The following is a 13,661-nucleotide window of genomic DNA, read 5'->3' as shown; positions in this document are numbered from 1 at the left end:
ATCTGCAAATGAAAGCGAATCGTCACAACTAAGGTGATGTAGAACAGTTCACGTCCTTTGTAGTGCGAAAAATTGAAAGCCTATAATAAAGCCGCTTTATTACAAGCCTGAAATTATGTGCACTATAAAGGGTGTTAAGCACAAGGCACATGGTGGGACATCCACTCCAGAGTCGCCTATACTAGTTTATTACAATACTAGTTCATTCTTTTAACTGTACTTCAGTGGAAGCACTATTTGTTAATTGCTACTTAAAGGGAGTTGTTAATTGATTTGAAGGTGTAGAAACATTTTTTTAATGTACTAATTCGTTATTTTGTAAATAAATTGGTTCTTGTTTTGTTAGGTACGAGAAAAAATTCTGCAAAATTTAAACTTGATCGAAGATTGGGTGTGGGAAAAATAACATGCAAAACTTTTGACCAGACATTCATACAGAGTGAGTTGATATAAGCTTAGAGAAAATAAATCATAACTTACAAATACAACCTTTTAATAATAATATGGTTCAGAAAGACACTAAGATAAAGACACATTTTTTTTATTCCATATGCATGGAACGGGTTGCTTGAATCAGCTAAGAAAACCAACGACTTAGCAAAGAAGAACACGATTAGATAGACTCATGGATACGCCTAGGACGTAACTATCTTCCGATAAAAAAGAACGTCTTTAATTTATAAGATAATATAAAGATAACCAGATGTGCCAAACAGTTTATACAATGTGCTGGTATTCATTAGAGCCTCTCCCATGATGTCATTATGAGGTGGACAAGGAGAAGATCTGTTTATAAAGATCATCAGCTTGTTCCCACAAACAATCAAACGTCTAGATCCCCAAACAACAGAACAAAGGAAAACTATTTACAAAGTGACCAGCTTTACAACTTGTTGCTAATCGACCAAGCTTCTTTTTAATGTCTAGGTGAATTTTTACAGATTTAGATAGAGCAGTGCTCTTCAACCTTTTTGGCCTACCGCCCCATTTTCGTATTCTTTCTTTTAAACAAAATCCGCCAGCGACTCCTTCTAAGAAAATGCTAATCAAGGAGCGAAAGAAGAAAAAAATTCAATAAAATGTCATTTTTGAATTTGTTTTCATGCTGTCAATAAGAGATCGTTCATTTTGTAACTATAATACAAAAAGTATGTCACATAACTTACAGTGATTAGACATTGTCATGACTTTCTTTCAAATTCTTGAATAGTCTAGAGTTCACATCTAGTAAGGAACTGAGTTGGAGTTATTTTTCTTGGAGGTAAATGTCAATTAGGAGCTGGAGTACATGACACAACCCTACAAGCGTGACCCATTGTAACTCCGAGTTGAGGATAAATCCACATTTATTTACTATTCATTGAATTGATTAGCAGACCATTTGAAAGTTAGAAATTACTTCATCTATACAAACTAATGGAAATTCAGATTGCCTACATTTGCTCACTAAAGATACAAACACACAAATACACACAATTGAATATAGTCACACAAACAGCCAGCGATTGTTGAATTACGCTCCTAGTTACAGTTTAAAATGACATGATTACGATGTATCCAGTATATGCGGATAAATCCCAGAACACTTAACGTACATACGCCTCTGAGATAATCGCGAGAACCGATTACAAAACAAGAGACGCACTCTACACGTGTCATGAGGAGACTGTCCTTATCTGATGTCACCACTATTCTAGTAACTCACCAAAACTACATCGCATCTACAACATGATAGCCCGAAGTTTGTTACTCCTGCTTCTTTTCATCATGCTTTTGGGTGAGTTTTTTTTTTTTTATTACAGCATATTTATCTATCTATCTACCCACCAACCTATCTATATCTATCTACCCACCTACCCATTCATCTATCTACCTAAATTGGCCTGCTGCGCAATGATGTGTTTACACTGAACTTGCGTCTTTACTTTTTCGATGGATTTCTCTACTGCGTCTACTGTCTAAGTACCAGTGACCTGAGCCTCGCTCGGTTGATTTATTTGTTGAGGAAAGATATTTACTTATTTTGAAAATATTTTTGTAATGACGAAAATGAGCGATCGGGTTAAGACTTCCGATTGGAAGAGTTGCTTTCTTGTTCTATTAGTTCTAAATGTCAATGTACATGGCGATTAGAATAGACAGTCTCTTAAATACCCTTACAAAACACGCGCAGGACGTAATCATCTTCTTTTTTTAGTAACGTCTGTATTTCATAAGATAAGATCCAGTCTAGGAAACCACAGCTCACATCGAGTTGTTTACATTGCATCTTTGGCCTAGAAGTATTGGTCTATTATTGGCTTGGAAGAAAGTCTTTGCAGTGTAACTTCTCAAATGGTTACGTTCAGACATTACTATTGACATGAGTATATTCATTAAGTCTTTAGTATGAAAGATAAAGTGATGCAATATCTCTCGGGAATAACATGGACTTTTTTGTTTTGTTTTTTGCTTTTAACAAAATAAAATGGCAGAAAGACATAAAAACATTCCTTTATATTCTTAAGAAGGATTCATTTGATCAATTTTTAGACAACAAAAAAGGTCGGGGGAGTCAACTAATTCGCATACGCTGCCGCTTCTTTTGTTTTCTCTAAAATTTTTAAAAAAAAAAACAGACTTCACCCAATAAAACCTACTCAGCTTTACAGGTCCCCTTAACGTGGTGGACCAATTCACATACTAGGAAGCATGTTATCGAATGATAGTATAGTTTTCAAGGCAAATTGATAACCGTCTAGCCAGGGCCAGTAGTAAGCATGGTATCGACTGACGTTTATTTTTCAAGGGAAGTTGATAACCGTCTGGCCAGGGCCAGTTGTAAGAATGGTATCGAATGACGTTTAGTTTTCAAGGGAAGTTGATAATCGTCTAGCCAGGGCCAGTTGTGCTCCTCTATAGGAGGAAAGCTTCCATGTTCTTGCTTGCAATTGGAGATCTAATCTTGCATGCTATTGGAGATCTAATCTTGTATGGTACTGGAGATCTAATCTTGTATGCTACTGGAGATCTAATCTTGCATGCTACTGGAGATCTAATCTTGTATGGTACTGGAGATCTAATCTTGCATGCTACTGGAGATCTAATCTTGTATGGTACTGGAGATCTAATCTTGCATGCTACTGGAGATCTAATCTTGTATGGTACTGGAGATCTAATCTTGCATGCTACTGGAGATCTAATCTTGTATGTTACTAGGAATCTAATCTTGTATGCTACTGGTGATCAAATCTTGTATGCTACTGGAGATCTAATCGTGTATGCTACTGGAGGTCTAATCTTGCTTGCAGCTGGAGATCTAATCTTGTATGCTACTGGAGATCTAATCTTGTATGCTACAGGTGATCTTGCCGTTCTTGAAAGCTGCTGATATGTTCTCACTTTGCTTGAATTACGTTCAATGTTTGGATTTATTTGAAACTGACAGGTGTCCGTATCTCCCGCGTCTTCCACCAAAGCTTCTCAGAGGAGCGTTTGTAAAGTTTTAAAGTTTCCTTGTTTCCGCCTATCTTCATTCAGCCCTCCGCCCACATAGATCTCGCTTCAGTTCCTTCAATTAGAGTTCCTCAAGCGGTTTTGCAGGAGCCATACACTATTCCACTTTTGACACCATTTGTAACGACTCTCTCCATCCATGCTCTCAGCTAATTGCACCACACGACACTACCAGCACACACATAAAGGGAGAGAGAAAGACAGTCTAAATTTTCATTTATTTAGAAGCTGACCATGTCAATAGCATTGATCACCAGTACAGATGTTGAAAGCAGCACATTAACTTTGCCAAAATCCGATTGTTTTATGTCCGATTTTTATTTTATATCCAATCAACAAACGAAAAAGCCTCAATCATTTTTTTTAATTAATATTTTGCCAGTGACTTAACAAATAATGTCTTTTGTTATCAACTGTTTTTTAAAATGCACTGGCTTTTGTAATGTGTATAGAAAAAAGGCGAAACCTTTTGTATAACATGAGTATAAATTGATGTACTTTCCTCTCTCTCCTATAGTTTGCTGTACAAGATGTTGTCAAACAAAAGCATCAGACAAGTATGAGAATGTCATTCTCGAGTTTCTACTGGACGCTCAACGACTGCCCTTGACATACAAAAGTTACATACTGAAAGACGCTCGATACATAAAGCTGAAAAAACGTTTGACGAAGTTTGTACCTCAATTGAAGCGTTGGTTAAAGAATAGTAAGCAACTATTGTATTACTTTTTTTTGTGTTTCCATGGCAATCAAATAATTAAAAACCGTACAGCGTTATGAAGTTGATTAAGTAAAACTTACATTAAAGTAAAAAAAAAAAAATGTTAATTTTAAAAAGGTTTGTTAGATGGAATGCACCTAATGTCCTCAAAATAATTTGTATTTCACTAATATATTCATATATTATTCGAAGGAGTATTAGCTTTAAATATACGTGTGTAAGCTTAAAGTAATTATAACCAAAAGGCATCCTATCCACTGACAGAAATAATCTTTACCAAAAGTTAAATCCGGAGGCGCGGTGGATGAGCGGTAAAGGGACCGGGGTTCGAATCCTGGTGAAGACTGAGATTTTTAATTTCGGGAAAAGTAAAGGCGGTTGGTCGTTGTGCTGGCCACATGACACCCTTGTTAACCGTAGGCCATAGAAACAGATGACCTTTACATCATCCGAAGCAGGACGTTTTGGCGCTGCCGTTTTGGCCCCGCCGTTTTGGCGCGAAGGTCGTTTTGGCGCGAGCCGTTTTGGCGACGGGACGTTTTGGCGCGAAATACATTATGTACGTTTATTGTATTATTTCTTTTAAAAGAATTATTCTTATCTATGTTTTGCATGAGTGTTTGTGTTAAGACATATTTTTCACGTATAAATGTAAATGTGTGTTTGTTTTTCACATCATTTTCTATAATAAACATTTTGCCTTGTGTATGTGTGTTTATTAAGAGGCACACTTTTATTTTCAAAAAAATTTTTTAAGATATTACTTTAAAATTAAAAACAAAATGAAACGATGATAGACTAAAAATTGATGCAATTATTTGTTTACATTAACATTGGTTTATTTAATGACTGTATGGTATCTCCAGCTATACATACTTTACACTTGCTAATAATAAGTAAAAATATAATACATGTACCATGTTTCTCAAAATACTTTAAGTTAAGTATAGACACCATGGTTATTTGCCTCAGTCGCTGGAATTCAAGAGTTCATTAAAAATTCATTTATTAAATTATCGTCAAATGATATCTCGCGCCAAAACGTCCCGTCGCCAAAACGGCTCGCGCCAAAACGTCCCGTCGCCAAAACGGCGGCGCCAAAACGTCACGTACCGACATCATCTGCCCTATAGACCACAAGGTCTGAAAGGGGAACTTTACTTTTATTTTTACAAAAGGTAAAGCCATTCAGGCTCTATTAAGCAAAACCTCGGCGTCATGGTTGGGCAGCTTCCAATTTAAACGTTTTCAGTAAGAGTGGAACTGACCTAAAAGCCTCCACAGAGATGACGGACGCTGAAGTAAACCAAAAATTTATAAATGCAAAATCAGAAGAATTTTAGTAATGACAATTGCTAGAGACTTGAAAAATGTAGATGTTCCTTTCTTATAATATCTCTATCCAAGTCAGAACTTCGTGGAACCTGGAGGGTGGAACCTGGACACGGATCTCAAAAACGGCTCTAACGATTTTCCTATAAATTTAATAGTTGATATTGCGGAGAAAAGAAATACTAGTTTGTTGGTTATACGGGGGAAAACTTTAGTTTAATTGTTATAAAAATTGTCAAAAAAAAAGAGAGAATTTAAAATTTGTGTGACCGGTCATTTCATCCCCTATTAAATATTTTTTTCTTATTCATTCTTTAATTGTGCTGTTAAGGCTTTGACTTTAAGCCCTCATTATAATGTAGAATGCTTTTTGATATTGTGTGTACATGCTATTAATGCGTTTATAGTGTTTCCCCTTCCACTTTACATTCTTGATGAGAAATCTTATATTGTAAATCAGGGTGCGTACTTAGCTATAGCGCTTCTATTGAAATTGGGGGGTGTAATATTAAATTTTCCTATGCATGACGTAATGATCAAAGGCCATGTTGTGGTGGAAGTAGTGGAAATCTTTTGAGAGATGAGAACGATTAGAATACTTATGACCATGCCGCTGATATCTCCTTATGACCATCTTTCACTTTATTTTAATTTTCAATCGCTCGTTCTTGAAAATGGGCGCTTCATTTTCAAGCTTGAAATAAGGTTTTATTTTTTCTAATGAAGGCTGACTGAAGGATATCTTGTGGCCTATATAAGTCTCGCTTTGATTCCTTTTAAACATTAAAGTTCTGTAGGACTTTATCGGTTTATATTTCATATTTCTGTCGATATTTCATTTCTACATGTATATGTAAGTAGGCATTTTGTTTGTTGATATTCACTTTAGATATCAACTGTGGTATATTTATGTGTACTTACAGTCAATAGCCTATCTATCTTATTGATGTAGTTTATTGCAGATTGTAGATGAACACAAAAAAACTTTGTTACATGACCACTATTTTTATACATGTTTAATTTTTTTTTTAGTTTTTAATGGCATTTACTTTTACTCTTATCAGATGTCTTACACATTTTGTCATGTAAATAAAAATGAATATATTAAATATTGCTAGTTTCAAAAATTTTACAATTAGGCATACTATTTGTTAGATAAAATGATCAAATGATGCAAAGAACAGGGGGTGAAATGACCAGGGAATGAAATGACTAGGGAATGGAATGACCAGGGGATGAAGAGACCGGGGATGAAGCGTGACCTCCGTGACCCCATATCGAAGGTGCCGGATGAAATGACCGGGAACCCAAAATTTGGCTATAAATTTGAGTAAAAAAAAAAAACATGGCATTGTCAGCCGAAGTGTACCTTTAACTAAGTTGTTTATTCCATTTAAAGTTGCTTTAAATTTTTTATTGATTATTCAAGCTTTCCTTATATTACTACGTATATCTAATAGAGATGACACGTTGGTTGTGTATCCATAAGTAGATCAAGAACTAGACTAGATCTTAAGAGTTCTAACCAGAAGTCTAGATCTAGATCTTCTTATCTTATATCAAAATAGATCTAGTTATAGATGTCTATATAATGAAAGAATCCACAAATAATTTCACAGTTATAGTATGTAGCTCTCGCCTATAGGATCATTTGGATCGAGCCGATGGTGCCAAAGTACGAACGAGTTCAATATCCAACTTCAGCATTTTTTTAAAATTATTTTTCCTTTTTTTTTTTTTTTTTATTTTTTTTTCAAGTTGTTTTTTCCTCTCATCGTCAATAATAATTATAATAATAATAATAATAATTGTATTTATAAAGCGCTGTTTAACAAACAAAAACAATCCATCATATTCGTCCTCTGCCTTTGAGTCGCCTGCCGTTTATTTTTGCTGTTTGCTCCTCTGTTCTCTGACATTCTTTTGAAGTGACCTGCCCAAGGTAGGTTGTCCTTTTTTTTATTTCTGTCATCATTGGAGGATCTGCAAACAACTGATATCTATTCTCGTTCGTACGTGTTCTACTCCCCCCCCCCCCAAGGGTCTTCCATAGGTTTTTCTAAGTATTTTCTGTTGCCTAGTATTAAGTAGATTTTCGGTTGTGTTTGTCAGATAAGAGGTTGAGAAGAGTCCTGAGTACCTACAACTAACAAATTTGGGAAGCGGAGTTGTAAGTATTAAATGATGTCATTGTTGTGTGGTTTCATTAGCAAACATTGACATATTTTAAACTAATATTTTCACCTGTACACAAAATATACACTTTTAAAAAGCATTTTATCAGGTCTTAGTGTAAATTTATAATTAGCATTATGCACTAATTTACATATTAATCAAAATCGAATACATTAGACCATACACAATATAGTTTGTGAACTTCTAACATGGTCACATCAATTAACGTACTTCTTTCAATAATTCAGAGAGACGCCAGGGATTCATTAAGAACAGAAATATACATTAAATAAAAATCAAATCAGAATGACTGTAATTGTAGACACCGGAAACAAATGTTAAACTATTCAACATACACAACTATGAAACTGACTTCTACAATACTTAAACGACTAGACTCAAAACTTAGCCCTCTGACAACAATAACTAGAGTCGAGTCGCTATTGCGGAACAGGCATGTTTGCGGAACAGCTCGTCGAAATTAGTTAAAATCTACTTTATTTTGAAATTTTTTGCTAAACTACTGTAACGGTACTGCGCAAGGTCCATTTCTCTACATTTCCAATATACGGGTTTTCCTTTCACTGCAGAAAATTAATTTTGACTCCAGGTTAAAGTTGACAGTTGTGGAATCGCCCATTATTTTTCACGTACCAGGAGAAGTCAGGGTTTAAGGCTTTTTAAAAATTATAATGACACATCACCAGCATGATACACATAATTTTCGGTTTATAAATGGATGTGGAAACACTTCATTTCATAGCTATCTACCAGGAAGTCAATTTAAAAAAAAGGGAGCTGTTCACCCAGTTTTTACCTTTTTAAAGATAGTCACAATTGTGAAACACTATAGATGTTATTTATCTGACCTGCGCATTTAGCTTAATAGTTACAAGTGATTGAGATTATCGGAATTTAAATATGAGTTTGTATAAGTATACATAAATTTAAAAACATTTAGAGAATAATATTACACATAATATAGAATTTATGATTACCAGATGTCCAGCAAAAAGAAGACAAATCATAATATCAACTATATACAATATTAATATAACAAAAAAGAATTAAAGAATAGTGGAAAATAAAACTTTGTAAGGAAAATCAGGGTAGTGTGACGTCAATTTTAATTAAAGAAGAGGTAAGGCATCTAAAAGTGACAATGTGTGTCTTGAGCTTTAATAAAATAAAATTAATGTAAAGGATAAGGAGTTCAAGTATTATATAAGACTAATAAGTATATGCTTTATATAGGCTTTGTTCCGACATTTTTACAGTGTTCCGCAATTGTGACTTCTTAGAAAATCCTGTTCCGTAATTGTGACTGACCATATTCTCAGTCGATTTGAATGTAAAATTTAAATGTGTTGCAAAACTAAACAATGCGTCTATTTTTATCGGAAAATGAATGGGCGATGTCTAGATACTTTTTAGTTTTTCTATAGGTCTAACCATTGCGGAGCAAAAAATTGAAGACTAAAAGTAACAGCAAACTGTTCCGCAATGGTGACTCTACTCTATCTCTCAAGGGTCGTAACTCTACTTTAACTAATAGACCGATGAAATTAAAAGAAACAAACCTAGAATTCGTTATTTATCCTACAACCAAGTTTCTATCAAGTGCTAATGACAATACTATATCCAAATACAATCATCACAATTACATTAACATCTATTCCAACAGTGTAGCGTGACTTACTTATGACATTAGCTGAGTGACTTTAGCATAATGCTTGCTTCATTACATTCGTGTATGTAGCATGAACATAGATGTACCACAGAATGGCATAGACGATATTCACATAAATATTATTCAGTAATTCGGATGTTTGATGTACAAGTGATGTAAAGCTCATATAATTCTTAGACGGATGATTACTAGCATAACGACCTTATGCCTTAATCTCCTAACATACCTATAAGCAATGGGTTGACACAGGGAACATCCTAAAAGTCTCATAGCTCCGAATCTCAGTCCGAATTCTTATTTGTAGGCGAATTACTTTACCACTTAGCCATCAGCCCGAACGATAAAGCCAACATGTCGATATTTTTAGGTTTATCTTTACAAGTCTCTATTAGGTGTAGATGTCTTAAATCCCCTTTTTTACTTCATAGTCGTATAACTGTTTACTGAAAGTATCAAAGTGTATCCACTCATATCTGCAGAGTTTAATTCTGGTTCAACGACCACGGAAAAGCTCACTTTGACCTTTGACCACGAGTTTTTCTGTGCATTCTCAAAACAAAAGATCAAAAAGTTTACCTTTTGGGTGAAAAGGGACTTCACAGAATGCTTTAGGACCCCCCCCCCCCCCCGTAATTTCTGTATCAATATAGATAGAACAAAAAAATGACCGAATAAAGATCGTATTTTGGGCCTATGTATTTTGCATTTAGAATAGAATTGCAACTCAGGATTAAAGGTGATAGCTTTTAGATTCTATCCAGAATATCAATGTGGATTTAGGCATGGTAGATCCCCAAGACATTATCTATTCAAATTCTGCAGGAGAATTTCAGATTGAAATAAAGAAGGGCTGGTTTAAAGAAGTAAAAAAAAAAAAAACAATGACTTATAAGAGTTTAGGTCTCTAATTAAAATGCACAACAAGATTTATAGAGATACTCGCTGGACGTAATTATAATTATCTTTTTTTAAATGAACCTTTGTAACTTACAAAATATCATAAAATCTTGTCCATGGAATTCAATGTCCCCCCACCCCCACCCCCGGGCTCAAAAAAAATTGACACTGAAATAATTTCACTCTGATCTTTTTTTTTTCTTCCAGTTGCTGTGTTCGTAAAGTAATAGGAAATAAGTAACAGTTTGTAAAACTTGTTACCCACGGGTGGGGTAGGTACCAGCTTCCGTGGTAGCAACTGCACTCGTGCATGACGCACCGTACACGTCCATCCCTGACATATCGATTGTTGGCACATTGTTATGACAGCTGGGACGCTTACGATAAAGGCCGTGAGCTATATAGGCAGATAAGTAGACTAGACCGAAAGGATGCATAGTGGCAGCTTAATCGAGCGGAGAAGCGGAGAAGGCCGTCCCAGCCCAGTTCCGAGGCGGTCACTGTCCCATCGATGTTTACTTCGGACGATTTCGAGATAAACTGCATCGAGGACGATAAGACAATAGACCACATTCTCTATGACTGTCGCGTTTTGAATGAAGGGTAATCGGGACAAGGATATGAGAGAGAGAGAGAGAGAGAGAGAGAGAGAGAGAGAGAGAGCGTTCTTTCACATGCTCTAAGGGAGTAATCTCATCATGATCTTTTACTGATGTGGTTTCTGGTACGGTACCAACCTCTTCCCCGCCTCCAAATGAAACACGAAAGCAAAAGTACAAACTTCATACGCGTAGCCCTTCCCATATAAGTCTATTAGTTAAGTAAATCTACGAGAATTCAGAAAATAGGTTTACAAAAAAAAAAGCAAACTTCAGTTACAGTTTCTGCCTTTAAGGATTAAACCTAACCCCACACACATCAATACATTCAGGCCAAACTATAGTGACTGAATTCCATGAGTGAAATTTAAGGTAAAGATCTAATCTGTCATAGACTGAATGGTTTGGTTTCAAAGCTAAAGAAATGTTAATCATCCTTAACATATACATCCCAAAAACAGTTCTGTCTACGTTCTTTGTATAATTAAAACAATATACAATTAATAATGTTTTTTTTTCTTTACTCATGATTTAGTCAATGAAGTCTGCAAAACCCAAGAAAACATTTCTCTTCAGTACCTCACATCCATTGCTTTTCTGTTTCTAACATTAGAGATGAAAATGAAAATAAAAAATGTTTATTATATTTGACAAGATGTTCGGATTATTAAAGAATTAAAAGTATGGAGACGAAATGACTCTATTGAGAGACGAGTATTTTCATTCATTCTGTTCTGACTTTTTAAAATAAATATTTCAACAACAATGTAATCTTATAACACTGCTATTTTGAACAATTATTGAACATAAAAAGTCTGTTGCTATATATATATTTATTTATTTATTTGCTTTTTTAAATTATTATTTTAGGTTCTATTATATTATTGACATTTTATTGAAATCCCCAAGATAAATTAAACAATGATTAAAGTTTACCAACAGTATACAAAAATCGAGCTACAATGGACCTCATCACCAATCGTAAACAAACAACATTTAGCCACGTGATTCTATATATCTTCTATACAAATTATGCAATCCATAGTGGCTGTCACGTGATACGTATTTTTCATTGTTTTATCAGCATGATGACGTGGCTAAATGTGTTTATTCGAAGCGGCTAGCCAATATCTCATTATCTCAGACGTCCATTCACTTTCGTCTTAAGGCGATGTCGACAGCTGGTAAGCAGCTGTTCTTGAAGAGAGAGGCAGGTCCATTCTTTTATGTGATCTTTCCAGCTTTATTTTGGTTCTTTGGGTGACACTTACGTCGTGCTGCTTCCCTTGTACCTCGTAGAATGACGTTTGACAGTGAGTCATGTCTTTCAGTGTGACCAAACACAGCCCAGCTCTCATTTCTTCACAGTATTGATATGCTCCTCTCCCTTCGGCCAGCCCACACAATTGTCTCTCAAGGAAAACTCTTAGGCCCGCTACTGTTTCTAATTTACATAAATGACCTACCAAATTGCATTGGTTCAGTACTGAAAATTAGACTATTCCTCTTGACTAAGGGAGTATTGTTGCAATGTTTTGTGCCATGTGTGGTAACAAAGCGTCTGAATAAAAATAAATTCACTCATGAATCTAGCGGGTTATAAAGTGTAGCTTTTCTAGTTAACACTGGCCAAAGAAAGGAGAATAACTAAACATCCATAGTCCCTCTCTAACCAGAAGAAATGGGGGGGGAGTTAAATAAATGAGAAATGAAACAGCTCTCACGCAAATAGCAAGACAAAAAAAAAGATGCCTATTACAAGCTGTCCTAACATGACATGAGCAACATATAGTAAAATTCATCTCTGAACTAGACACAGCAGAATGAGACAACATATGTTCCAGAAGCCAAAATTAGGTGATAAGTGATAGGTTAGGTTTTTTGCATATCAATACGATTTAGGCCATGTCGTGCCCCCCAAAACTAAGGATTAGTGAGATTGGCACTTGAGGAGCATCATCAGAGAATGGCAACCATGTCTATCAAGAGGCCTGAAAAAAGACACTGGTTCCAACCCCCCCCCCTCCTTTTTTTTTTCAATACAACAAAACTCTATGGAGAGCTGCCGATCTGGAAACCATTGCAGGTATAGGGTTACTTGTCTAAACCTTCCAAAATAAATATGAGAACGAAGAAGAAAAAGAATCTGTGATTAGGATCTCTGAGTTTGTTTACGTGCAAAAGGATTCAATACCCAGTCAGGAGTATCCAAGTAAAGAATATTTTCAAATCTTTAGTTTAGGTCATCATAGAACAGTATAGAATAGACATAATAATATAATAATAACAATTTGTGCATTACACCAAAAAACATAACTATAGAAAACCACAACAGACTCACTTATAATTTACAAATTACATATATGAAACAATAGTAAACAGTACTGAGTGGTAAGTTGGTTATTATTTAAATTATCAGGTCAGATTAACTGCCTATTAGAATAGAAGTTCTTTTAATTGTATGAAATATTTATCTTTTTGAGGACCCTCTTCGGTCATCTCAGGTGTGAAGACCCCCAGTTTGAGAGCCGCTGTGCTAAAGACTGGTGAAGACAGTATACTATTTATACTATACTATAATTACTATTTGACACCTGCACCTAATTCATATGTGGGAATGATCTCACGCAAGGGGTGATCTTTTTGTCAAGCTTAAAGAAGGATGGTTAACAAAGGAACTGTTATAAAGGACTTATCAAGCACTATTTCAACCTCATTAGCATTGAGGAAAGCAGCTGGCCTCTGAGAGCAA

General features: G+C 35.2%; 1 long non-coding RNA gene across 1 annotated transcript; it reads left to right on the top strand.

The window, feature by feature from the left end:
• Positions 1-1,635: 1,635 nt before the first annotated feature.
• On the top strand, positions 1,636-11,608 carry LOC106067424 (uncharacterized). The gene is made up of 4 exons (XR_001217725.2): positions 1,636-1,777; positions 4,013-4,201; positions 7,661-7,718; positions 11,445-11,608. It is a non-coding gene; the product is annotated as an uncharacterized LOC106067424 (long non-coding RNA).
• Positions 11,609-13,661: the final 2,053 nt, after the last annotated feature.

Source organism: Biomphalaria glabrata, chromosome 7, assembly GCF_947242115.1.
Source record: "Biomphalaria glabrata chromosome 7, xgBioGlab47.1, whole genome shotgun sequence".
In the NCBI taxonomy this organism is placed as follows: Eukaryota; Metazoa; Mollusca; class Gastropoda; family Planorbidae; genus Biomphalaria; species Biomphalaria glabrata.
Note: the sequence above shows the minus strand (reverse complement) of the source record. Positions and strands in the feature narration are given on the sequence as shown.